Source organism: Anomalospiza imberbis, chromosome 1, assembly GCF_031753505.1.
Source record: "Anomalospiza imberbis isolate Cuckoo-Finch-1a 21T00152 chromosome 1, ASM3175350v1, whole genome shotgun sequence".
Lineage (NCBI taxonomy): Eukaryota > Metazoa > Chordata > Aves > Passeriformes > Viduidae > Anomalospiza > Anomalospiza imberbis.
In genome coordinates this window covers 86,617,292-86,640,574 of record NC_089681.1, presented here as the reverse complement: position 1 = coordinate 86,640,574, position 23,283 = coordinate 86,617,292, and the positions used below count along the sequence as shown (strand labels likewise).

The 23,283-nt window shown below is 42.4% G+C and overlaps 1 protein-coding gene and 1 long non-coding RNA gene across 2 annotated transcripts in view; both read right to left on the bottom strand.

The window, feature by feature from the left end:
- The window catches only part of BMP6 (bone morphogenetic protein 6), an 88,802-nt gene that overhangs the window by 53,332 nt on the left and 12,187 nt on the right, over nt 1–23,283 (bottom strand). The gene's annotated exons all lie outside the window — the stretch shown is intronic.
- On the bottom strand, nt 14,536–15,563 carry LOC137478988 (uncharacterized). Its single transcript, XR_011001932.1, has 2 exons — nt 14,807–15,563; nt 14,536–14,738 (listed from the first exon to the last, which is right to left on the bottom strand). It is a non-coding gene; the product is annotated as an uncharacterized lncRNA (long non-coding RNA).

Sequence of the window (23,283 nt, the reverse complement as noted above, 5' to 3'; positions counted from 1 at the left end):
AAAAGCTCACTTAATATGCTAACAAAAAACACCATGAATTTTGCCTTTGGTTTCTTTCAGTATTGTTAAAACATGCTTAGGCCAGTCTTCAAATACTTTTTCTAATCTCCATTTACTGCCTGAAGGCATCTCTCCAAAGAGAGTTCTTTCATCTCCATCTCCAGTAATCATCTACATTAAAAATACTGGGGGTTAAATATAAAAACTGAATATAAGATTTAGTTCATACATCCAGAGTTACAAGAAACTTCTTACTTTTCTTAGTGACAGTAGGTTTGTTATGATGTAGGTGTTTCCACAAAGATGTCTCCTTACTGGCCCTGCTGTGCTGAAACGTACCCTGAACGAATAAACTCCTGATGAAATGTTTGTAACCTTTCTAGTGGGAGACAGGGATGGGAAGGGCAGTGGTTTTTCCCAGTTCAGGTTCTAGAAGAAATGTGAACTGGAAGCCATCTCAGAATGAGTCTTTCTTGCCCATCTCTGTGGAAAGGCTCTTTAATAGACAAGAGGGATGCAGCCACCATGTCCCCAGGTCGAGGAGAGAGGACACCAGTGGAACAACATGGCAGAGCGTGTATTGCTGCTGCTCATTCCAAACCTGTCCACAGGTTCCAAACCTGTCCTGAGGAGGAGCAGGCAGTGGTTTAACCCTCCTGTTTTACAAGGCAACACCTACATTTTTCCAGCAGGGCTCACTCCTACCAGCAACATGGGTTGCAACTTGCTTGTAATCAGAGGCAGAGAGAGGACTAGGAGCAACCTGGAATCATGAACAGGTCAAGGCATATACTATATGTCTGGTCAAGGATGCTCAGTGGGAGTGTAATAATGCAGAGACTTCTATTAGTTTTCTGCCTGTGTTTCTTTGCAGACTGAGCTGCTGACAGTTGAGGCTGCAGCACATAGGTCCAAGACTCCAGCAGATGTGTCTCCATGAGCTTTGCACTTGTCCAGGCTCCCACCAGGAGATCTTTCTACCATTGAACCTTCAAACTTTCATCTGAACACAGCTGTAGAAATCCAACTGTGAAAAAAATGCAAAATATACCAGCAAAACAAGGAGTTTCATAACTTAAAATACCGCTTTCACAATTTCCTATGAATTTGAGGACTTTAAAACATGAATCCAGAGACAACAAAAAACACCGCGCTTTACCATTTCCCTCTTCCCATTCCCTTTTGAATTTTTTGCAAAGCTACACATTGAATCTAGTTTTAATGAGACTGTGAACTCTCCTAGACAAGGATTGATCTTTATGTACAGTGCCTTGCACTACAGGAGAACACCAGTTCAGATCAAGGCTTCCAGATGTCAGCATAAACCAAACAAAACAGTATGTTCATAAATGTCAGTGCTTGGAGTAGCTCTTAAGGCATAAAAGGCCAGTCATGTATTCACATCCTTCACTTATTTAGCCAAGAAAACTGCCTTTCCAGTTTTAAACCCCACAAAAGCAAAGGTAGTCCCTGAGAATTGCTCAAAGACTCAGGAGTGGCAAGATACACATTCATAATTTTACAGCCATCAATTGACATTTTCTTAGCTAATTAATATGCCTGCTACCAGCATAAGTGAAAGATACTAGAGCATACATCAAACTGTAATAAGCTTTTACAATCAAACTGTTGGAAATGTAGCTCCCAAGTTCATATTTAATATGCTATAATGTTTCCAAGAGGGAACAATATTTTCTACTCTAATTCTATTATGTAAAAATATGTTTTCCCTGCCAGTGAAGCATATGGGACAGTTTTTCTGTTGTTAATAAATGAAGTCATGCAGTACAGATTTTCACATTTAGTATTCTGAAACTAAGCCCTTTTTGGTAAAAAAACTTGGCCAAAAATAATCCTAAACTGAAGTGAAATTAAGTGCTTTCCCATAATCTTCTCTAAAGGGTGAACTTCTACACAGTGTTTTCAAACAGTCATTGAAATGCAACGATGATGGGTGATAAAGATTCTTAGCATGTATCATTCACTGAAGTCAGCTGGTAACAACTCTGTAAGAGAAGGGGGTTGCAGAAAGAGGCTCTCAGGAAGATGCATGGTTATGCTTCTCAAGCTACACAGAACAAAGCAGTGCTCTCATTCAGTTGAACCCAAATGCTCCATCAGTCCTCCAAAATGGTATTCACATGCACAGCTTTTCAAGTTGTCTGCATTCCACTCAAATTTTAATGAGTCTTTTCTGAGTACACAGGTTTAAGTATCAGCTTAAGCTTTTGTGGTGTTTAAACCTAAATCAGAAGCAAGTAGATTTCAAAGAGGAGCTGTCTATCTAAGCTAGCATCTGGGCAGGACTGGTAAACCTACATGAACTGAAAAAATAAATCAGACCTCTTATTTATTAGGAATAAAGGTGCCTCACTTCAGGATATAAAAAAAATCCCAAATCTTACTGTTTCATTAACCTTAAAAAGTGGTTTTGTCCTAAAGAACATCTTTAAAAATATGAAAGCCAAATACATCTTTCTAGCCTTATAATACTTTTCATAGCACATTTCCTAATACTGCAAATGCCATAATAATGATAAAATCATAGGAAAAACTTGCTGCAAAACTTTTTTGCTGATACCAAACTGCGTCTCACGACACTAACCCTTAAGAGTTTACTTCAGCAGCAAATAAGCTCTGAAACAAATTAACTGCTTCAACAGAAAGATAAAAGAGCTCAAATCTGCCAAATACCCAAAGTATGGAAAGGAGTTAACTAGCAAATGCCATCCCTGTTCTTGGCCCTCCTGACACAGCAGGCAAAGAAATGGCATTTAATTTTGCATGACACCACATGAGTCTGGCATGTTCAGCTTTAACCCACTTAATCTGGCATGGGAGGTGCAGGTCAGTGACACTGATGTACAAAGGTCAGTATTGAAAGGAGTAACACAACTCAAATGCCAACAAAAAGTGACTTTCTCTTTCAAAAGCTAAGTTGGAAGGTGTTTCAAATGAGAAACACCTCCAACCACTTGCAGAACAGTAGTCTGCTCAAGTGAAAGAGAGGGAAGAGTCCATCTCTGATCCAGCTGTGTGAGGAAACTGGGCAACAGGCATGAAGGACAGACATGGCAATGTCTCCACGATGACTACTTACACATCATTCTCTTTCATGGGCACTCTGACCTCAGCCCAGAGGGTGAGTGCCACCACATTCCTACCTTGACCCTCTTCTCAGGTATCCTTGCAACCTTCTGGCTTCCCTGCTGCACAAGCACATATTGGATAGAAGCCCAACCCGATTCACCCAACCTCACGCATTTCCCCCTGCCCCTGGACAGGAAGGACCCCCACCAGTGGTGCTGCCCTCTGACCCTGCTGCTCCCCTGCCACAGGCAACCTCCACCTCACCCTCTGCTGAGGATCCCCAGAAATCAGCTCAAGCAGAAGACTATCCTTCAGGCCCCCTGTTATTCCTCTCCAGGACACAAAGCTTCCTGCCAGCCTGCATAAAAATCTACTCTATTCAGATTTGATTTCCCAGTGCTTCTTCCTTCCATGCCAGAGCTGCCCCCACTCCCCGTGCTCTGCAATAAGCCAGAGCACGATGGCCATTTATTAAAAGAGAATGGCAATGTCTTGCTCTTCCTTTTGCAAGACCACACAGCCAATTTAACTCCTCATTAGGGGTGGCCAGCTGAGCTCTTTTACAAAAGAATCACAAAACACGAAATCATTTTACCACTTGTCTCTTTATCCAGCAAACCCTTTGGTTCGGCATCCAACCTTCCAGCTGCTGCTCTAAGAGTCTGAACTGGAAAAAAAATCAACCTTATTTCTCAGAGTTGTGAAGATGTCACAAGTAATTATCTGCCCAGCTCAGACTTAACAAAACAATGACAAAAGAGCTGACAGGCCTTCGAGTTAAAGCTGGACCAGACCTTCAACAAACCAATTCCATCAGCATCCTCCAGTCACGAGACATCTGAAATCTGCTGTTATAAAACTTGAAACCTTGCTGGGAAAACGCAGCCCCAGATTTATTGGCCCACACAACAGAAGCAAACATGGCTGTAACAACCCTGGAGCCTTCCAACAGCATTCACTTTTCCTGCACTCCAATGAAGAAAGGAACTGCCATAAAGAAAAATTAAAAGAAAAAGCAGCAGATTAAATATATTCGTGATTTTGCAAACAAGTTAAGAAACAAACATCTTTGTTAGAAGGCAAGTGCAGAAAGGATTCATCTTTGGACTTCTTGCCCAAAACAATCCACAGAAATCTGCCTGCTGAAAGGGAATACGAATGGGAAAAATCTGTCTCACGAGCCAAGGACTGGTGCGAACGCCTGGGGATTTTTGTCAGCTGGCCAAATAGGGCCCTCTGGCTTGTTTTCATTCTTCCTTCTGCCCACTACCTGCAATCAAAACTTTTGGTTTCAGTAGAGTACAAATCTCTGCTGAAGGCACATGAGGGAACACTGTGGGTGGATGACAGCAGCAGGTGAGCAAGCGTGCACTCCTCTTCGGGATGACAGACAGGGTACGTGCCTTGATGTTTTAAGCCAGAGAGCTCATTTAAGGATCTGTAGCTGGACAAAAGCTATTCAGATGTCACTCCCTCAAGGCAGAGGACAGCTCCAGCCACCATAGAGGGGCCCTGGCATGACCGACCCTTGTCTCAAGTGATTTTCCATCTTTTTCCCAGACCCTTTTAGGAGAAGCTGCTTGTCCACCCATGGCTGAGCCTGCAGACCCCCATCCCCAGGATCCCTGCAACCTGCTGAAGTGACCCTCCCCAGCAGTAGCAGGTGCTGCCAGGGGTCTGCCCTCAGGCTCCGTGCTATGGCTCTTACAGAGAGACCCCTGACAGGGTTGTGAGAAGTCAGCCTTCTTCAGGGACTTGATAAATAAAGGAAAAACAGACGAAAGAAGGAAAAAGCAGCTGTTCGGAAACGAACTGTAAAAACATTTGTAGTGCACCACCAACCGCTTCTGGCTGTGGCCACAGAGCATTTTAAAGGGCCATGAAGTTCCAACAGAGAACTGGAACCTGAGCACCCTGACTAGAAAGACACCAGGACCAAATGGCACCCCCAAAAAAACAAAAACAGAGCAAATCTGAGTCATGCCACTACAGTGAACCCTCTGCTTTTGGGGCCAGGCAAAAGAAGGAAAGACAAGTTAAAACTATAAACAAGAAAAAGTCCTTAATAACACTGTAGTGCAACTCCCACAGCTCCTCACAGGTGGTGATCTTTTTAGTGAGTGGCAGCAAGAGGAGATTTAAAAAGGGCTTTGTGACGTTTTAGTTTATTGCTGGAAGGCTGGCGGCTGCACCACTGGAAGTGGTTAGTTCACACACAGATGAACTCCATCGCTGCCTGCACTTCACTAGCTGACAACATACCAAAGAAACATTAAAATCAATCTATTTGGCTTTGGTGCATATCATTCCAGCACAATTTTTATGCATTTGCTTCAGACCCAGCAGGAGGAGGGGGGGAAAATAAGAAGGTTCAAGGGTCTAAGTAGCTCAATTTATTTTTCAGTAACTAAGTTACCAGAGACTTGTAGGGCGATTGTATTTACTTTCTGAAGGAGGCTCCAAGTTGGCAGAGAGCTCTTTGGAAGTACATATTTCTTCACGTTCTCTTGATCTCAGTGTGTGGAGATTCACTTAACAGCTGTTTTATGTGCAAATATTTTTTCAGGCATGTCCTCCCCAACCATAAACAGATTTTTAAAGGAAACCCTCTTAAAAGACGTTAAGAGACAACAAATCTCTTAGCCTGTTCTCACTCAGACCTGGAGAAGAGATTTGAGCAAAGCCTAGAGGGTCTTCACACACCACAGAATGCTGAGGGGATTTGGGACGGGGTTTGAGTTTTTTATATGGGATTTGTTCTTTACTTTTTTCCCTTTAGTTTTTAATGTATCAATACTGATACAGAAAAAACAAGGTTCTGCCTTCTGCCCAGCTGTACTTCATTCCTTTTTCTACATATACATGCATTTACATGATTGATATGGGCAATATCTATATTAGGTCTATCTATATTTAACCTTAAAACTGAAAAATCAACAAGGTTTTCTGGGAAGGCAGAAGCAAGAGAGACAGTCACCTCACAAGAGCTGCAATGAAATCATGTAAACATTTAGCTGCCACACAAGCTAGGCACATCAGTATATCTGTACACATGTGTGCCTACAAGCAGGAATGAAGAATTCTGGAAAGACCAAAGGAAACCCACCCTACCATTTTCTGGGGTTCAGATTTAATAGAGAACATTTGGGGTAACTGTTTATGAACACATCTAAAGGCCTACAAACAACACTTGAAGGCTCTTACCTCATATTACAAAATTGAGTATATTTAACTTCTTCAGGTTCATTAGAACAAAAAAGTATCTGTAGACAGGGTTTCTAAATAAATGTATAATTTGTGATTCTAATGATAAAATGTCATTAATTACAGCAATAAAAAAATACACAAAACTGGTTTTAAGCACCAGAAAAGGGAAAAAAAAACAAAAAAGAAAAAAGAAAAAAAACAAAAAACAAAAACAACCCAAAAAGAACAGAAGAAGGGCAAAGACAAACTGTATTTGAAAGGAATAACATTCAGCACTAAAAGAAGCACCTCTGAAGCCAGCTGGAAAGCTGGGATGGCAGATTCTAGCTCTGAGAAGGGAGTCCCACAACCTACATCCCTTGGTGGCAGAGACAGTTTAGAGGTTGCTGTCTGCCTTTTTGTTTCCAGGATGCCATTCTAGACAGCACATCCTCAGTGGCTCTTGTTGGCCCCTAGTTGTGCCGAATTAAGTGTGTGTGAATCCAAGCTCAGGTCAGATCTGCAAAACAATCCAGCTAAACAAATCAGAAGGAAAGGGGATGAAAACCAGTTTTAATGCTGATGCTGTGGTTTACTGGTATGGTGAATCCAGTTTTAAAACTCCTACTACCAAATTTTAAAAAATGTGATAAAGAACCAAGATACAGGAAAACTCTCCTCTGGTGGTTGAAACCTGCTCCACTCCTTGCTACCTATTCAAATTTCTATTGGCAGGCTCCTGGCCAAGTCATCTGTCAGTCTGTGCCTCCTACAGACAATATAAGGCCAACATAAAAGCACCGAGGTAGCTTTAGATCCCATATTATATCCCATGTCATCTGTTCACAGCTGATCCAGATCACATGCATACTGCAGAGTGATCTCCAGTCTGAGACAGGGACCTGGGGCCAGACCACAGATCCACAGTGGAGTCATTGCCTCACATCAATGAGTAGGCAGGGCAGTTGACAAAGCCCTGATGAAATCTCCTTCCTGCATTTAGCAGTGCCATTACCTCTTCTGTCCCAAGCTGTCAGCCAGTAATTAGGATCTTGCAGGTTGTTTCCATTAGGAGATGAAATTGGAGCCAGGTACCTGGCAGAAAAACAGCATTTCCAGTTGTTAGGAAATTTTCATTTCTTTTGAGTATGGTTTTGGGCTAAATTTGATGCAATTTTTCTGCAGCTGGTTGAGATCTCATGGTTGAGATCCTCCTGTAATACCTGTGCTGGAACTGGGGACCCCAACGCTCCCAGCACCTCCTGCCACATGCAACACATTTCTCCTGAGACTCCAGATTCAGCAGCAGCTCAGCAGCCCAAGATATTCCAAGAGAAACAATGTAGGGTCAGCTACTGGCATGTCCTCCTTAATCCTTGCAATATTTCCTTGAGGCAATACACCTGATCCAGAGAGAAGTTATCCCTGTGCAAAGCCCTGCTGTCCTGAGCAGTCCAGAGGGCCCTGCTGAATTCTCCAAAGTGCCTTTCACATCCCCCAAACTGCAATCCAAACTTGTATCATCTATATTCTGAACTCACAGAAGTAATGGACAGTCAAAACAAAACTCAGCATCTGAGATAAAGTGTCAGAAACGTCTCAGAGAAGTGGGTATGGAAGAAGTAAATCGTTCATCTTAGAAACCCATCAGCCCAGTGAATAAAGAAGTGTGATACATTTCAGATGGCTCACAGAGCCAGAGAATCACAGAATATGCTGAGCTGGATGGGATTCATCATGATCATTGAGTCCCACACCTGGGCCTGCATAGCATTGTCCACAAGAACCACACCATGTGCCCAAAAGAACTGCCCAAACACTTGAACTCCATCAGGCTTGGTGCTGTGACCACTTCCCTGGGGAACCTGTTCCAGTGCCCAACCACCCTCTGGGTGAAAATATCCAACTTAAACCTCTCCTGACACAACTTCAAGCCATTCCCTTGGGTCCTGTCACTGGTCACCAGAGGAAAGAGATCAGCATCTGCCCTTCCTCTTCCCCTCACAAGGAAGCTGTAGACTGCAATGAGATCTCCCCTCAGTCTCCTCCAGGCTGAACAGACCAAGTGACCTCAGTCACACCTCATAAGGCTTTTCCTCAGACCCTTCACCATCTTTATAGCCCTCCTTTGGATGCTCTCTAGTAGCTTAATATCCTTCTTCTATTGTGGCACCAAAAATTGCCCCCAGCACTCGAGCTGAGGCCACCCCAGCTCAGAGCAGAGCAGGACAATGCCCTCCCTTGCCCAGCTGGCCATGCTGTGCCTGATGCCCCCCAGGGCAGGCTTGGCCCTCCTGGCTGCCAGGGCACTGCTGACTCATGTTCAACTTGCCACTGACCAGGACCCCCAGGGCCCTTTCCATGGGGCTGCTTTCCAGCCTCTCGTTCCCCAGTCTGTCTGTACATCCAGGGTTGTTCCGTCCAAGGTGCAGAATCCAGAACTTTCCCTTGTTGAATTTCACATAGCTGGGGATTGCCCATCTCTAATTTTTCTCTCTGCAGGCACTCTCTGCCTTTGAAGGAGCCAACAACTCCTCTCAGTTTTGTATCATCTGTGAACTTGCTCAGTGTCCCTTCCAGTCCTGCATCCAAGTCATTTATGAAGATTTTGAAGAGCACAGGGCCAAGGACGGGGCCCTGTAGAACCCTGCTAGTGACAGGTCACCAATCTGATGTCACCCCCTTCACTGTAACCCTTTGTGCCTGACCTGTGAGCCATTTGTTCACCCATCACATGATGTGTTGTTTGTCCAGAAGGATCCTGTGAGAGACACTATCAAAATCTTTACTGAAATCCAGAAAGGTTACATCAGCTGGCTTCCCTTGATCAGCTGAGTGAGTTACCTTGCCATACAAGGAAATCAGGTTTGATAATCAGCACTCTCCTCTCATGAAGCTGCACTGGCTGTGACCAATTGACTGCATTGTCTTTCAGGTGTTTTTCCATACCTCCCAGAATAATCTTCTCCATAACTTAACCAGGCACTGAAGTGAGACTGACAGGCCTGTAATTTCCAGCATCCTCCTTCTTTCCCTTTAAAATCAGGACATGACCTCTCAAAATCATCAAGAGACATTTTGAGATTGACAGCAGCCAGCTCTTTGAGGATTCTCAAGGGGATGAGGGCAATTCATATCACACTCACTTTTCCTGACAGTTGCTGTGAAAGGCATCTTTCCATATTTCAATGTATGAAAGGAAAAAAAGCAACAAAAACTCTTGAACTCGTTTCTTTATTTATTTGAAGCAGTCCTCCCACCCATCAAGTGCTATTGTTCTCAAGGTTAATAATCCTTCAAGGATTTAACCAGCCAAAAGATCTTACTCCATTTTCCAGTTGTCAATGAGTAGCTTGTGAACAACCCAGATCTGTTAGTCAGAATAATTCATTCCACTCTTTTTTACAACTAATTTCCAGGGCCTGTCAGCTGCAAACAGGCCATTCACTGCCATCCCATTGACTTGTTCCATGGATACCAAATCTGCAGCTCCTTTTAATTCACATATACAACCCTACTAAAAGCTTATGCCAGCAACAGATTTCTAATTTGTCCACTCACTTGACTGCAAAAAAGCCCCAAACCAAAACAACAAAATTCTTGCAGGATCCAAAAAGCACACAGAAACACAGCATTGCCTCCCAGAACATAATGCACAGCACAAAGACCAGGATCAGTGAAAGCAGCCCCACTGCAGGACTGCCACTTGGCAGAGGGTCAGCTTCCCTGTCCACTCTGAATCTGTAGGTCAGCGATGTCCATGGGTATCACTACAATTTATGCTGGTGCTCAGTTTTTGAGTCATTTCAGGGCTTTCTAAGTCAGTCACTAAATCTCCCACCTGCTTTGTACCAGAACTCAGCCTAAAAAAACCCTGAGCTAGGACTGGATATTTTAATTCAAAACAAAACAAAACCTCAAAACATCTGTTTGCACATTTTTGTTTTTCTAATTGTAGTTATGTCCAAACCAAACAATCTTGCCTCAAAAGGTTACTCCCTGTTTGTGCTCTCCTAACTCGAAGTCCATATTGATAACAGGTTTACTTTTTTCTTAGGTCTGTAGCTCACCACTTGGGTATCTGCTCAAGAACCTCTACTGAACAGCTCTAGAACTGAAATAGTTGTTACTGGTACCTACTTTTTCTCATCAGTGTAACACAGCTTGCCTGGTGCACAATCTGTCCAGCAGACCAACAGGAAGGGGTTTTCTGCAGCCACAATACAGCTGATGCTCTGGTACCATCAATATTGCACTTCATCCCATTCCCATACTGAGAAGTTTTATCATAAGTCTTTTATGATACATTTACATTTGATGCCATATATTCAAAACCTTTGAGTCAGACACTAAACTAAACATAACTCCTTCTGGCAATAAATGACACATATAAAGGTATCTTTCTAGACTTCTATAGGAGAATCCAGAACGAAAGACTGAAAAGCCAAGAACAAAGATGTTAACCAACTTCTTTTCAGTCAAGACAACAGCCTGAGGAGTTTGATCTTTGTTGCTCATTTCTGCTCTAGAAATACACAAAAAAGAAAGGCTGGCAATCCACTCCCTACAGTTTTCATGTGGGAAAAGGCTGATGGGGGCAAAAATCACAGAAGTGGTTGTGGGTCCCTGGTGGACTGCCCACAGGTTCATGCCCTGGAGCCAGGTGCTGTAAGGCAATATGTGAGCAAAGCTTCTCAGAAAAAAAAAAAAAAAAAAAAAACAGCAACACGCAAGCAAAGGGACAATTTCCAATAAAGTCTCTTGATACTGCTTCATGACAAGCTCAAAAACGGAAAGATCTTCCTCCTTTTCATTTGCTCAACCAAAACAACAGCCAACAAAGGCTGATGGAGGGCTGAGGCTGATCCTTCTGTCTGTGATGTGGCACTTAGCAAGTCACACTTATTTACAGCCCTAACCAGACAGTCAGATTGATGAGATCACAGAAAGAGCTTTGATAGACCAGACCAAGAACTCAGGAAGCCCAGAGCCTTGTTTCTAAAGGTGGCCAGTAAGAAATGTTCAGGGACAAAGGCAAGACAACACAGGAGGATCATCACACTCTTCCAGCCATCAGAAGCTTAGCATTACAAAGGGAATCTTGGAGGGGAAAGGCAGGGATGAAGGGAAGGAGAAGAAATCACGCTCATATCGTAGGACAAACTGAACTGGAACTGATAATAAGACACACACAGATAGACTATAAGCCAACAAAAAATTGGTGAAACAATGAAGATATAAGAATGAAATTAATGACAAAAACACATGTTCTGAGATAAAATCAGAGAAAAACAGTAAAGGAATTTTTGAAGAGCTGTGCAAGAAAAAGTTATGAAAAGGCAAGGTCAACACTAAAATACTTATGCATGACTGTATGAAAATAACTGATTTTTCAATTATTTCAAAGGGAAGCAAAAAATCTGCACCAAAGTGCTGCAATCTGGTTATTTTATTTACACTCTACAAGCTAACCTTCAGAAGATGACACTTTTTACCCCTGGTGTTTTTCACAATGCATGAGATGCGTGTTTTCTGCATAATTCATCTGAACTATCAGTTTAATCTATGCACACTCTCTATCTTTTGGCTGATTCTTTCACTCTAATCCTACTCTGGAAAAAAAGAAGAGGGAAACTGTTATGCAGATGTCCACTGACAAAAACAGATTCAAGAGACCAACTAGGTAGCTCCAGTTGGTAAACTGAGCTCACAGCAAGAAAAACCCTCCAAAATTAAGTAAATGAAAAATCAAGTTAATGAAAAATGATGTTTTCCATATTTAAAACATTTCCTTCAAGAAAAAAAGGCTGGGGGGTCTTAAAAATATGAAAGGAACTTTTGCAAATAACCAACACATATGACAGTAAAAGGATGGAAAAAAGAATCTTTCTTAATGGAAAAGACACTATTCTTTTTTTCTTTTCCTTCCATTTTTCATTTCTATTTCAATAGAAAGAAGAATAATGTCCTTAAAGTCCAAACCATAACACTTTGGCTCTTTTGTTAAAAAGCTAAAATGTTAATTTTTAAAAAACGACTGACCAACAACAATGCCAAAACCCAGCAATGCAACTCATGACAAGTCATACTTACTTAATACCAAAATTGTTATTTACTAGAACTAATCAAAAATATAGGAGAAGGATTACTTTCAAGCCAAATTGCATCTGCTCACTGTTGGCACCTGCGAGCAACTCAGACTCCAAAATAACTGCAAACTGGTGGCCCCCAGCACTTCCAGAAGAAGAGGCAAGCAGAGGTCATGCCCAGTCCTCCCCCTCAATCACGTATGCGGTAACAAGGTTTAGAATAATTTGATATCTGTGGCAGGGATGCTCAGCATGGTCCCAGGAAGTGGAGGGGATCATGTTGGCACCCAGTTCATCCCCAAGGAGGACTGGCCACAGACAGGACAAAAGATGACTCAGAGTAGGAACTCTGGCACCCAGTGCTCAAGAGCCTTTTCCTCCTCCTTGCAGATGTGGTTGAGATTAGGTTAAAGCACCACTGAAAGTCAACAGTAGTAAAATTACTCCAACTTTCTTTGCAAACTTGCCCACTCCCTCGAAATATCACTTGTAGGGTAATTCAGCATCTTAAACTCTTAAGAACACTCTTTCAATTTCTTTAATGCCACCATTTACCACTGCTTCCACATAGAGCACTGCATTTCTGCAGTGCTGTGCCAGCTATGACCAGAAGCTCAGCAGCAACCTTAAAACGCCAACTTGCTCACACAGCGCATCAGTAATCCACCTAATTCACTCCTCCACCCAGGAATCTGTGCAGAAACATTCCTGCCTGACTCATCTATTTCACCAGTCCCACATTTCTCTCCCCTCCATCACTGACCAATGCAGAGTCCTGGCCCCAGCCTCTGGCCACTTTTCCACTTCAGCCTGACTTAGTACTCATCTGTTCTCACCACCACCAACCAGGAACACGATTTACCATCGGAATTCTTCACTGCCACGTATTTCAGAGGAGTCCACAAGTGTCCAAACTCACCCTGGCACCAGCGACCTCTCACCCATGAAGGCTAGCAGATCATCAGTGCAAACCACAGCGTGTACAAAGCCAACCCAGAAGTCACATTGTGAGCACTGGCTGGACTGTGGTGGAGATTGCTACTTTCTTCAAAGTTAAGAACAGGAAGATGCAGAAATTAAGCCCCAAGACTGAAACCTCAGCATTTGCGTAATCAGCGAACAGGAGGCTTAAATGGTAAAACCCAAGACAGCAAGGGTGCGACGTGGCACGCAGCCTCCCACATTCATCCACAAAAATGCGACCACCTCAGAATTACTTGATCAAATTACAAGCCCTTGCATAGCTGAAGAGACAATGTTCCTCCACTGAGGCATGGGCTGTATTCAATTGCTGCAGAAAGCCCACAGCAAACAAACTCAGAGCTGAGACCAATACCTGCATTACTGTAAGAAATGGGAATGCATTTGCATTTCCAGACTTCTCAGGCACTTTTGTCCATTGTTCAACCCACTTGATCTCTGTGATTTCACAGTATGGACATCAAAATGGCCAGAAAGCCCATGTAGCAGACACAGGAAGAATGTGCTTCTCTCACCTCCAGTGAGTCCATAAGCTCCCCTGTAGAATATACCATGAAATGCAAAGCCATGCCTAAAAGCCTCTGAAAGCCACAGCAAACAATGTAGGCAGCAAATGACAGGTTACCTTTACCTCAGTGACTGCTTTGTGTCATAAACCCTATATAAACTCTCGCCATCCTCCCAAAAAAATACCTTTAAGGGGAAAGATTCCTTTCTGTCCATCTTTGGGTTTTGCACTAAAATAGAAATTTGCTTGCTTTTCTCCTTTTCAGTTAACTGACTCAATCCCCTACACGCTGTTCTCCAAAATGCCAAGTGATTCTGAATATTCTGCTGAGACCATCAATACAGGTCCATCACTCAACATAAGAAATGATCCCTCTGCTCTCCACCAAGCAGAGAGTTCAAAACATCCATTTATGAGCAGATATCCAAGTTCTAAACCCAGACACCACCAATGTCTCATTTTCCGTTTCAGCTGCACCAGCCTAAAAATGATTTCCATATACACACGCCTCCCAGGGACATGAAAGCAAGATTAGGTACAGAAGAGTATTCTGCCTGTACAGAAATAAACTTTGTACAATCCTTAGTTTTTCTTAAAGATTAAAAAAAACATACAAATCTCTAAATGTGACATGAAATACTCAGGAAGCCCAATATTCCTGCATATTGATACATAACACACTGTATTTCAAATAATTTATTTAATGTGGGTAAACACATACTTTTCTGTTAATCTCTGAGCATTTTGCTACTCTGTTCTCCACCCCTTTTGTTATTCCTGTCATCCCATCATGTCCTCTTAGCAGTCAAGGGCAGAGCTGCCTTCTCTGTTATGTATTGGTACAACGCCCAGCACAGAATTCTCATTACGAACTCCAAGCCCTGCTGTAAAAGAAATAGCAATTAAACCCATGAATAAATAGATAAATTTCTGAAGAGAATGTACAACTTACATAATGACACAAATTCACAAAAATGCTGGTTTCGTGTCAGTCAGTGCTGCAGACGCCAATTCCCTCAAGAACCTCCATATTTTATAGGGCTTTTTATGGCACGCTGGGACAGAAATGAGAAGATGACAGCCTAAAGCCAGCTCTTAATCAAATGCAGATTTACCTATGGAGCATGGACTGATAATTAGCAAGTTGCATTAGGAAACAGCTGGGGAACCAGAATGACTCTTGGTGGTAATGAAACCTCAGGTCACCTGAATTTAAAATAAAACCCTTCAAGAAAAGACTCTTCAGTTAGCCATCATTTTTTATTACCGGTATGTGGGACACTCCCTGCTAAAAATTCCTGCTTCTTTGGGTGGAGACTGATCACTTCTGAGCCATTTCTTCACTGAGTCTGAACCACCCACATCTACCAGGAACATTTATTGTGATGAATAGACCTATTAATACCAGCTTCACCCCACCCTATACTGCTTCAGAGTATGGAAACTCAATGGATGTATCTGGTTTTGGTTAATATGCCATGACTCTCAAGTTTTACAATGGGAAGAGGCAGAGGAAACACATTATGTATTTTATTGTAGTATTCTGGCACATTCTCCATAAAGTGGAAAATTCAACCTATCAGGGATGCAATTTTCAGTCTTTGTTTACCAAATCGTACATCCTTCTTCACCTTTTTCCAGAAAAAAAAAAAAAAAAAATTCTCCTTTGCTCTTTGCCAGGAAGAGCCAAGAGCAAGCTTTAGGTCTCCCCAAGCTCAAGTTGAAACTACATCCAAAAGGACAAGAAAGGGACAACCGCATGTGAGGCTTAGTGTGGGAAAATCTTTCAGGAGCAGTTTTGAATGTGGCGTGGACTTGCTTCCACCTCACCTTTTATATCCTTCCTACATCTAACATCCCTGGACATCAGAAATTAAATGCTGATGTAAAAATCAAGGTTACTGCAACCTGATGAAAACCGTATGCAATTTTTTTCACTCAGAAGAACCACATACAAAAAGATAACAGCTTGGATTGCTGTGAGCTATCCCATAATTACAGATCACAAATTTAGAGCAAAGAATATAAAAATAAGTGAGACAGGGCAACCATCGTAACAACAGACTCAACTCAAAAGGACAAGCAGAAGTGGGGAAGACACTGAACTGCTTTAGTTACGAGCTAGAGGGCAGGCATATTATGCCTAACATGAGAGAAAGAAAATGCAACAAGCATTCAAACCATACACACTTTAAACATAAAGTCCAGCTCCTCAGGAAAACCAAAGGGTGAATTTCCTTATTCATAGGACAGCTGAGGCTGCTACAAGGCAGGAATCCAACATCACTTCCAGCACTTCACCAAAATGGCTTCTGGACAGGGATGCCCCAAATACAGGACCTGAGGTGAGCTCTGTATGGAAATTCTCTCATCAAAGTCACTTGTCTGCCTCCAAGGTGGTAGAATAAAACTTTTACTCTTCTGTATTTCCTGGCACCACAGGAGATGCTTGAAGGGTACGTCCTTGGGGAACAAGGACTCCTTGACAACATGTTCCAGAACAACTTCATTTTCAGGATTACTAGTGTGACCAGGTCACACCTGTCCCTCCCAGCAAGGCAACTTCTTAACTACTTTGGCAACTCTTGCTCCTCCAGCTGGAAAGCACCAAACAACCAATGCAGGGAAGGGCAGGAGGAGCCACCAGTGCTTCATCTACATTTCAGAGCCAACCAGGACCCTGGATCAGGGAGAAGCAGCATTGCAACAACTCCACTTTCCCCAGCACATCTGATAGTGTCATTAACACAACTGGCTCCCAGCCACCTGAGTGAGAAAAAGAACAACTGGATGCTTGTGAGGAATGATCAAATAAAAATTTAAAATCTGAATAAATGGAACAGAACACCTGGCAGAACGACTGAGATCCAACCACACGTACTGGCTGCACCAGCATGAGCTCCAGCCTTGAGCTCAGGCTAGTTCCACGGCAGACCCTGTAAACAGTTTTGGGACACTTCTTAGCAGAGCTCTTCAACTTATTTTAGATTTCTGGCACTTGCCAGAGGGAACTATTGGGAGGCCCATAAAAATTGAGTTTCCTCTCACAGTGTCAACTGGTGAAGTAGCCTTTGCTTCCTGGCCTCAGTCATTGTAGAGTGCTACCGCCTGCTGTTACAGAAAGTTGCTGTGTGACAGTAAGCAAGCTGACACCTAATTGTTACATTGACCAAGTGTTTTAATTAATGGCAGAGTGTCTTTAAAATAAACTCTTAGGAGGCTTTGGCCCACATTCAGGAAAGCACTTAAGTATATGCCTTAGACTGTCCCTATGCAGGAAAGCATGTGCTTAAGTGCTTTCCTGAATGCAGATATATTCCCGTCCTGGGGCCTTAAAAGTGCAGTAAATAATAACGTTTATTGCAATTTGACTTCACTGTTTTCTTGAAATATTTATTTAGCTGTTTCTTTATTAAGAGTAGAGTCACTTGAATTTCATATCTATTTAACAACCCTTACTGCTTGCTGATTGCATTCCAAGAGACAATCTGTTAATGTTGCTTCAGTTAAACTCTAGGGCTTTTTCTCCCACTATCATGAAGCTGTCTCATTTTCTTGACACACCAGTTACTTTCACACAGGGTACCTACTGGCCACATACCACTCAAAATAATTTTGCATGGAGTTGGAGATCTTTGAAGCTGTTCTCCACCATACACACAAGAAGAATATAAAGTCAAGCTTTATCTAAACCAATGCTCGTGCCTGAGGCATTCACCGAACAGTGTTTTCAGTCACTGCTCCGAACAATAGTAATGCTTATACGGTTACACCAATATAGATGTCACAAGTCAGAACAAAAAGTCAAATTTCAACTAGCAGACCATTCCCCACCACAGCCAATACGCATTACCTGTGTTTTACATCTCTCACAAGCCACCTCCAACACCTTCACACTGCAAACTTCAGATTTTAGATAGAAAGCTGAAAGTGTTGAGCAGGAGGGGAAGAGCACATGAGCACAGCATGCACACATCCACGTGAAAAACTGGGAGAAGAGATGGGGTATGCTTTGTCCTATTTAACCACTGCTCCTGCAGCTTCTGAAACGGGAAATTGAAACTTGGGAAATAAGGACAGAGGTGTCAAATTTGTCAGTACTGCTAGAGCACAACAAAGTGGGAGGAGATAATTCTTTTTCCCATGCTCATCTCACCCATAGTTACACTGTATCAGACCCACATTTTGTGACTTACATCAACAATCTGAGCCTTTTCCTGTGGTCCTGTGAAGAAGCATCAGGTATTGATTGACCCAAGCTAGAGAGCCTCAGTGACTCTTGTGGGGCAAGAGCCTGCTCAGACCCCATTACTGACTTACTGACAATCTCTCACATGCTCAGGCTAGGACTAGTGACAAAATTTTCCTCAAATCAAAGCAGCAGGAGAAGTTTGCATGTTAGGTACCTTTTTTTTCCCTCTGTAACACTGAGAACAGTTCACATCCACCTGGGAACACCACCTAACAGCTGCTGCACTGCTGTAAGGACCCATTACACCAGTGACTGATCTCTCCTGCTCCCAGTACATCTTCCCCAGCAGCTTACAGCTGCAGGTGCTGGTTTTCACTTTTTCACTCCTACTTTTTTTTTTTTTTTTTCAGGGCAGCTGGCAGAAGTCCTGTGACCTGTGAGACATGGAGGAAAACTGGAACAGATTTCTGTGGAGCTTGCTGGACAAAATGCCTACAACATCTTTGTTTTCAATAGCTCTGAGGGTCCTGACATGAATTTACCTTTCTAGTTCAGACTTGGGCTTTTTGTGTACACCACCACTGCTAATGGAAGTACCAACTGTTGTACTCTACCTTTACTACCTCTGCACTCCAAGCACACAAAGAAATGCCAAAGTGATGGAAAAACAGAACATTAAGTTTTCAAAGACTGGGAAAAAATCTGCAGCATTAATTGTCCTCTGGCTACACAAAGAAGCAGATGCAAATATAGGTGTCCCCACTGTGACCAGCAAGTACTTAATTAAGGGAACACCACATGAAGACACGTGCTTAATTTGTTCAGGTGGCAAGGTTAACAAAATAAGATCAGGGACTGAATGCAACACAAGCAGAATGACTTAAAAACTAAGAAAAAGCCAGTCAAGATGAATCACACATCTGTCAAATAAAGTCTACTTGCTTTAAACTTGGTCATAATTGGTTTCCCCTCACCTTCCAAAAACATATTTAAAAAGGAAAATAGTTTTTGTGGCTCAAGTCAAACAACAACCACTTTATTAGTCTGTTGTTTCAATTTTTCCTTAAGGCTTGTGTTTAAAGACAACCCGAAGCACCCCACTCTCAGCAGCCTTTTCACATAGACTGCATTTAATGAGAAACAACAAAAGTAATTACAAAGAAGTTTTGTAGGAGAGGACATTGCAAGAAAAGAAAGCAGCATCATTTTCCTCAGACTTCTCTTCTGGGCACCACCAAACAGAGCTATCTGACCCCTCACTCCAGCAGCTGCTTGAGGGGATCACATGGACAAAAAGGCTTTCAGGACAGATCTCCTGTCCCCGTGAGCCTTGTCTCTTTCACACAGCTCTGCTCTCACCACAGTGAGGCAACATTACTAGTGTTTACATAAGTCTGAATCATGCAAGCTAGGAAAGATAGAATAAGAGGTAAAATAATCAAAAGCTGCATCAGCAAGACCTGTGGTTTTAGTCAGTGGAAAGCATTATTTTTAGAAAACCAGAATCTCTTAGTCACCATCCTTCAAACTCACTTGACTGCACAGGCAAGAGCCATGACCCTCTCTCTGGTCCAGTTCATTCCTCCTTCTCCAGAGTTTCTCTTCTCCTTCATGTCCATGAAATCAGGCATGCGTGGCCAGCCCGTGTGATTTGCTGGACATGACCCACCCATGACCAGCTGCTGCATTTAATACAACTCTGGTGGAGTCTTCCATATTTTGCTTGTGATTGTATCCAGCATTCCAAGGGCTGACTTTTTTCAGGGTCTTCCCCAGTTGTGCTTCACATGTACTTCAGCCTCAGATAACCAAAGCAGCTTTCACAGCTCAGCTGCCCCAGAAAGCACTCCAACATTTTTTTTTCTCGAGTACGGCTTGGGTTTATTCAACAAGAAAGGGCAGAAGTAGCAATGTGTGCCCTTCATGCCACACAGTGGCAGGCAAATACCCTGCAACCCAGCCAGAAATGATCTGAATTCCTGGATAATTGACTTAAAAGCTTGAATTGAAATCTGGGATGGCAGATCACATGCAATTCTGCTGAGGATTCCCCTCTTCTTCTCTCTTGCTTCTTTGCATCCCTGTTAGCCTGAACACACCCACATGCTCATGGAGTTCCTGCTGCAGCACAGGGCAAGGCAAAACCAGTGGAGACCTCTGCTACAGCTCTGACACTGAGGGTGTGGCAGGGAGAAATAAGACAGCAATAAGGTGGATCCCACCAGGACACTCTGGCAGAGCACGGGCCAGCTATTCTTCAGCAACAAGCTCTTGTCTGCATGACTTCCTGATGTGACTTTTCCCACCTTATCTTTGGGATCCAGAACCGATCTCGAGTAACTTCCCACAGGCAAGAGGGCAGTGAGGCAAGAAAATCCGTGACATGGAGACAAACCAAGAAACCCACAAAGGACAGCAAGCATCTCCTGCCAGGCCACTATGACCTGGGCTTAGCACACAATCCCTAACCTCAGCTGAGGTTTTGTCTGTATGTGCTGAGGGCAAGTTTTGCTGTCCTTACTCCTCAAATAGCAGCAGTGAAATCTTTTCTCTGGGTAACTGCTGCCTCTGACTCTGGCAAAAGGCTGCACTTTCAGCAGGAGAAACACATTAGAAAACCACTGTTTGATATCAAAGGCTCCACTGTCTCTTAATCGTCCTTCATATTTTTTGTAGCTTCATAGAGTTTTAGAAAATTTTAATTTTAAAATAATGAGTTTATTTAACTATGATATTTCTCTCTTCTTGATTGTTGAGAGGATCTGTAGTACAAATCCAGGTTTTCTTCCATCTCAAATTGGTACAGTGCAAAGCCAAGAATACATATGTTGCTAGCTGGAAAATAAAGTGCCCTTGATTCCTAACTTTATTTTGGACAGTTCACTCCAAGTTATTAAAAGCCAAATTCAGTAGTGAGAAAATATATATAGCTTCAACTGTTTTGTGTGGGTTTAAAGTACTATTTGCTTTATGAGTAAGAGATTCAATAATGCATATATTTACATAAAAATAGTTTTGACATTTAAGTAAATTTCTTGCCGAGCTGGTGCAAAAATGGAAATGTAAAAAGCATAAGCACAGAAATAAGCTCCTATGCTGTAAGTCTGCTATTTACAGGTAATTTTTTTTCCTTGGCAATAATACCTGAACGGTATGTTTTATAGCACTAGACCCAGCCACTCTGAGTCAATTTAGTGTTTACAGAACGTGCCAGACTGACAGTTTGCGATTTAAATGCTCCATGCCAGCCGGTAGTTGAGCTGGGGTAGGGACTAGGAGAGTTTCCAGAACCCGGGCCACTGATGGACCCCAGTCATGTTCTGCAGACATGACAAAATCCATGATGGCACGAGTCCAGCACACAGCAATGTGAACACTCAATTATTCCTCAAGCCCCAGGAGACTTCTGAAGAGGGTGGCACCAAACTGTGCTGCGCAAGAGCATGGAATGATGCACCTACCACAAGTCAAAGCCCTAAAATGGCTATAAAATGCCCAAAACTTTAAAACTGATGCTGTTCAAAAGCACCCTACTCTGCTAGCTCTGGGGCTGACCATGCAGCAGTCCCTAGATAATGGATTTGATGGACAGAAGAAGTTGGAAACTTTTCTACTACAGTAACCAAGATTCTTTTTTTTTACCCCTAGAGCAATTAGTCAGCTCAGGGATGTCAAAACATATAACTGGGCCATGAGACAAATTACAGTGTAAGTGCTGCTACTTTGCCAATGACCTAGCAGGCTTGACCCTGAGATTTCTAATGTATGAGGTCTCATGTTCCTTGTTCAGTATTGCAGTACTTCTAAAGACATTTTAATTAAGATGAAGTGACAGGTAAAGCTATCTGCATGGATCCTTATATATAAACAAATAACAACAAAGCCCAGATGACCAAAGCGGTGATATTTTATATTTTTCTCTTTTATATGAATCGACAAAGGGGTGATTCATATAAAAGGGAGAAATATAAAATAAATACATATACATTTATCAAGCCTTTGGTTGCCAATTCACTCTTTCGCAAAAGTTCATGACAATTGGCTCATCAATACTCAATACTCTGACTGTCCCAGCTGAATGGTCTGATAATCAACAGTAATCTTTACATTCTAAACATCATAAATAGATGAACAGAAACAATTATTCAGAGTTGAGAATAGTCTTGATCCTTACTGCAGCCTCATGTGTTACATATTTTTTTCTGCTGTGATCTCACTAGCAATGCATCACTGTTTTTAACCACTCTGAGCACTGATTCTACGTTCAGCAGCTGTGTTTGTTTACAGGGCTAGAAATTAGCACAGGACAAATGGACTTCATCCAACTGAAATTTTATTTTGGCATTTTCCACTACACTTCACAATATATTGGTCCTCATAGACCAATTATGTATTTGCCACTAATGCTGGCCAAGGAGAGTGCATAAGCAAAGATGGTGCTCACTAATACTACACAGGGATGCTTTTATTGCTCCAAATGCGGGCTCCCTAAATTACAAAGTACAGCCCAGTCACTTGTGGCCAGGAAAGTCCACTACTGTATTGTCCATACTTTTTTTTTCACTAGGAACATAAAGAATTCCATCATAATCCGTCCTGCACTTTGCACTCTGCCAGTTCAGTAAGAGTGATGAAATGCAACAATATTTTATATTTAAAGGGACCTGCCTGTGCCCTTCACACTTATAATCGAGCTCCCAAAGCCAGCTCCAAAAGACTGTAAACCAAATTCAGACAAGTCAGCCCTAACATCATTTTCCATCAGAACATTCATGTGCTTTTTCATTGACATGTATTTCAAAACAAAGAAAAGAGCAGCCCTTTGCCCCTATGCCCTTTTCATCTCTTTGACCATTACCTTAGCACAGAGCTGGGGGGTACTTCAGTTTTCCCCATCCTGCTCTGGAATAAACTGTTCAAGAGGAGTTACTGAAATCATTGGAACATGGTGGCAAACACACCTGCCGAGTTCTCACACATCTGAAGTGTAATTTTAAATGTTCGCTCCAGTTATTCAGAATATGTTTGTAAGCAATTCCTATTTATGTTAGAACTCACACAAGAGAGAAAGTGCATTAAACTGTAGTTTAGGGACTTCATGCTGCTAAAAATACTCTGGTTTGATCTTAAAAAACGTATTTTAGAGAAACTACCAAACAGTCGTACAGGCACCAAACAATTACTTCAGGAAAATATCCACAGCTAATCTGTCAATTAAACCAGTAAGTCCTGATCAA